Genomic DNA, 5,132 nt, shown 5'->3' with positions numbered 1-5,132 from the left:
CTGTGCAAGCCACATGCCTCCCTGGAGGAAGCTAAGACAGCATCCGACTCAGCCACAGCTGGGTCAAGACCCCGTGATTTCAAATTTTGGCTCCTGGACAATCAGATAGGTGAAAAATGGTGGCAGCTCTGTGTGATTTCATTGTCATTTAATTTGAGTGAGGTTGACCATATTTTCCGGTGAGTGTGTACGAGGCCAACTGGAGTTCCTTTGGGGGTGAAGCTTTTGCTGTGCGGAGCCACACTGAGTGGAAGACAGCAGCTGAGCTCTGGAGGCCTTTCTGCTCACTTCCCTGGGCTGAGAGGGACAGCCCCACTGGGGCCCCACTGAGCTCCCATTCCACTCCTTATTTTTTGAGCCTCAGATTCCTCATCTGTAAAAAATCAGATTAACAAAATCCACTTCAGAAGGCTCTGGGGAGGATGAATATAAGTTTTTTTTAATGTTAAGTATCTGACCCTGGCACAGTTCCTGGCTCAGACTTAATGCTTAAGAAATATTTGTTGAATGAATAAATGAATAGATGTTAAATAAATATATGTAAATAATAAAAGCATTTCTTGAGTAAGTATATACTGAGTAAGTACATACCCTTTCTCAGGTACTTACTTATTTAAATCTCATAGTGACACGAGAGGAATACTCTCATTATCTCTTTTCATTAGTAAGGAAACTGAGGCACAGAAGATATGCAGGATCTTGCCTAAGGATTCATCACTGGTCAGTTGGGGAGATGAGATTTGTGGCCCCACCGTCTAACTCTTACCTACTTCATTTTCCTGACGCTTCACCCTAGGAGAAAAGTATCACTATGAACTCTCACTAACCCCGTTTCAGTTGTCCACTGCTGCAAAACACACAGCATGGGTTCTGCAGATCAGGAGTTGAGACAGGGCAGAGCTGGCTTGTCTCTGCTGGCACCGTAGCTGGGAAACCTACAGCTGGGGCAGGAGCAGCTAGGCCTGGAGGACACACTTCCCAGACGGCTTCCTCAGAGGCAGGTCTGGCTGGCTGACCTGTCCCACCTGATGGGTGCAGGTTGGATGAGAGACTAGGCTGGGGCTGAGGCTGGGAGTCGGGCCAGGCTGGGAGGGTGAAGTGGCCAGCAGCCCCAGGGCTGGGTTCCTGTGTTCCAGGGCCACGCAGGAGGCTTGGGGGTCAGCACCCCTTCGAATAGCTTCTTTTCCAGGCCTTGCACATGTTGCTTTCTCCAGCCACAACTCTCACCTATGTCAAGGCCTCCTCATTCTCCCCGCTCTCACAGGCTGCAGACTTGCTGCCCCTCCTCCTAGGTCCCCTGTGGAGGCCTTGTCACCCCTTTGAGGGGACTTGTCTACAGAACGAAAGCTCCAGAGACAAGGCCTGGGTGCTACCTCTGCATGAGGCACGGGGCAGGCACGCAGCGGGCACTCATGCATGTTCATTGAATGGATGAAGAGACTGGTGAATTGTGTGTGACTTTACTTGAGCCTCAGTTTCCTCTTCTCTAAGGCAGCTTGAAGGATTGCCGTGGTGGTGGCAGGAGAAAAGGGGTGTGAAAATGTAGGGCATACCGAGGACAGCAGAAAAATGGGCCTTACGATGAATATTGAGGAGAGAAGAGCAAAGGCAATGAGATCCTGCACTTAAAGCGCTTAGTGGGGTCTGCACACAGTAGGTGTTCAATACATAAAAGCCAAGCTTATTGTTATCATTATCATCATTACTGTTACTGTTGTTACTGTAAGAACGCGCATTTCCTGAGTCAGAAGAGCGACATCAGATGGTTTGAGATGTTCTTATAAATGAAATGGAGATGTGTGGCCTCCGTGAGTCACCGTGGGCTGGAGGGGAGGGCTGGGGTGCCCTGGCAGGAGGTCGGAATTGCCGCAGTCATTGGAACTGGCTGTGATGTGTCAGGCTGGGGATGGTGGGGTTGGGGGGGAGTCCCCCGCTGACTCAGTTTCTCACCTGTGCAAAAAAGGACTTTCTCTCAACCTTCAAAGTCTGACACACTCATTGCTGCTGTGCACACCATGCAGCCAAAGAACCACCACAGCTGGTGTTGTTTGACCACACCAGCTTCTGGTGGCTTCTCTCCACCCCCCATCCACGGCTCTACCATCCACTCCAGCCCACTTTCAGAAAAGTGCCCCTTTACCACCCCGTCTGGCCTTGTTCCTGACCCCCCCTACTGATGGATGTGGGATGACAGGTCAGCTGCGGGGCAGCTTCCGGTAGGAATGGGGACGAGAGCATAGGCTGTGGGGGAGTATAGGCAGCATAGGCTGCAGAGATGACCCAGGTGTGACCCGGATGGAGGTGGGGCAGTAGCAGTGGGCAGGAGCATCCAGATCCCACCCAGCCTTGTTCTCTCCCACTGGAATAGCACCCAGTAAGGCCCAAGCAGCTGGAACCTCCCCGGGGCTCTGCCCCTCTTCCTCTTACGGGGTGAATAGGCCAGTTTCTGAGCTTCTCTCTGAGCTGTGCTTGTAAAAGCCAATTATTTGGGAGGGTTTTCTTCCTCGTAAAGTGGTTCACTTCTCGGTACCGTGTGGGCGTGACTGGAATTAGAAAAGATTAGGAGCTCTGGGTGGGGCTGGAGCATCTGAGACCCCAAAGGTTGAGGAGGGTTTCAGGCCCTGAAGAGGGCCAGGGTGGTCGAGAGCTGGGGGTCTCCCAACTTGAAAATGTTAACAACAAAACCTTGCTGGGGACAGAGGGCCAGGTCCCTCTCAAGGAAATAACACAACCAGGGAACTGCAGGACTAGAATCTTCCACTCTTGTCTTAGACCCTGATCTTAGCACATGATCTTAGAACTGGAATTTACAACCTTGGGGATCTCAGAATTTGAGTCTTCTTAGGAAACGATATGTGCCTCTTTGTAGACGCTGAATTCTCTAGAGTCCGACTGTGGAGGCTGAGGTCAGAATCAGACTTGCAGTCCTCAGGTTTGGACCCCAGCACTCTGCAGCTGGAGTTACGGGAGAGCCCCCCTCTCCCTGAGCTTGTCTACCCTGCTTCTCAATTTGCTAGCAATTAATGTCAGAGGGGTACCCTGAAATCTGATTTTTTGAGAAGCTCCCCAGAGGATGCTGTTGGATCACCCAGATTTGGGCAATGGAGCTAATCCAGCCATGCCTCCGCCTTCCCTCCGTTCACCAGATGGGGACACTAAGACCCAGAGAGAGGAAATGGTTTGGCCTAGACCCCAAGAACAGCTGGTGGTAGGCTGGGTCTCCAGCCCGTGCCTCCCAGTGCTATGGCGGCTCCCACCGGCAAGTTGGGGTGTTTAGATGACCACAGGATTGTCACCCCTCCTAGGTGCCCTGGCCCCTCAGCAATGTCATACAGGGCACTGAAGGGCCTGCGGCCACATCTTCAAATCATGCGGCTGAGAGGCACCAGGACTGGGGGAATGGAGAGTGGCTCCCTTCTGTCTCCGGTTGAACCGCCTTCTCGAGATGGACCAAAGTACCCCCCGTCCCTGGCCCTCGACACACCCTGGCCTCTCAGGCCTGCGCATTCCAGTGAAAACCACCCCACATGGTTTAGATTCAGCTACTCCAAACTCATCAGCATCAGGGTTTTGTAACACCCGCTTGATGCACAAGAAGCATTTGCAAGTTTCTTTTTTTTGTTTGTTTCCCTTTATTAAAAAAAAAAAAAAAAGTTGGGGTATTAAAACAATGACAACAGAGCACTTCGGAGGCACAAACTTTTGCAGAAGAGAAGCTGGTAGTCTGGCCAGGCACGGCGGGGGAGGACCCTGCCCGTGCTAGGGAGTAGGGGGCAGTGAGGGTGGGTCTTGGGCAGACAGGAGGTCCCCAGGTGCCAGGCAGGGGAGGTCTGGGGTGGGCACCCTCAGGGTGGGGGAGGTGTGACTCTGTCCCTTTACCCCTCCTCCAGCCTGCTGACCCCCTTCCCTAGGCCATCCCTGAGCCCTGAGGCTCTCAGGCTCATCCGCTCCTGGCTGCTCGCCCCTTTCCACGCAAGCGGAGGCCGGTGCAACGGGGGAGCCCCTCCCTGGGCACGAGGGGGCCGCGGGGCGGTGGGACGACCAGCAGCGAGAACAAACTTGCTGCTAAGCTGGGCCCAACTTGAGACTCCTCCCACTGCTCCTCCTGCCTGGTGATGGGGCTCACAGTGACACACAAACACTTGGGGGCCAGTGGTGGTGAGGGTAAGGGGGGAGTCTTTCCTTACTCTCAACCCGGTAACTCCATCGCTTCCCCCAGAGGCCCCCAAAGTTTCCGCTCAGCTGGACAACCAATGGCTGGAAGGCGCAGCACCTGGCCGCCCTGGGGGCCTTTGGGTGAGTCCCTACTCAGGCCTCAGTTTCCCCGTGGGTACCACAGGCAGGAGGTGTGAGGGTGGGGTGCTGTGTGCCCTGGATAGCAGCCTCTTCCGGATTGCGTGGGTGGTTCGCCCAGGGGCGACAGCCTCCTGATGCAGCGCTTGGGTCCCCAAAGGACACGGGAACACAGTCAATTTGGGAAGAGAGGGCAGGGGGCTGTGAGAGGGAGGAGGGTGAGGGGGCCCTGGGGGTGCAGCAGGCAGCTTCAGCGGGCAGGCTGTCCAGCCGGATGCTGCGTGGTTCCTCCACTGTCAGCAGGGAATGTCCGGACTGTACCTGGACACCCCAGAACCTCCTCTGGGGACTCCAAGGAGAGCTGGTGGCAGAGGGCTTGGGAAGGGCCTCCAGGGACTGGCAGGGCAGGAGGCAGCCCTGCCCGGCTCTGGGGTCTCCTCTGGAGCAGAAGCTGGGCTCCCAGGACCCAGCCAGCCTGCTCTGCTGCGCCAGCCCTGGGGAGCCCCTTCTTTGCAAAGGTGGGGTCAGAGAAAGGCCGAGAGAAAGATGTTTGCTTTCTTTAAAGAGGGAGTGGCTGGGGGCCAGGGGGTGGGTAAATAATTTCTTAACGTGTGTGAGAGACAGAGAGAGAGAGAACAATGAAAGCTTGAGGAAAATGGGCGGAAAGGAAAAGCCAGCCAGCCAGCCAGCGGCAAAGGGGGAAAGGAACGAGGGAGGGAGGGAGAAGAAGACAGAGATGGGGGAAAAAGTGAAAAATGAATATACAATAAAAGAGGGAGATCGCCCCATAGACGGGAGAGGGGAGGCGGCGGGGAGGGGACGGAGGAAGAGCAGGCGGG

Source organism: Talpa europaea (genome assembly GCF_964194135.1).
Source record: "Talpa europaea genome assembly, chromosome: 11".
Taxonomy (NCBI): domain Eukaryota; kingdom Metazoa; phylum Chordata; class Mammalia; order Eulipotyphla; family Talpidae; genus Talpa; species Talpa europaea.
The sequence above is the reverse complement of the archived record's forward strand: the minus strand, read 5'-3'. Positions refer to the sequence as shown.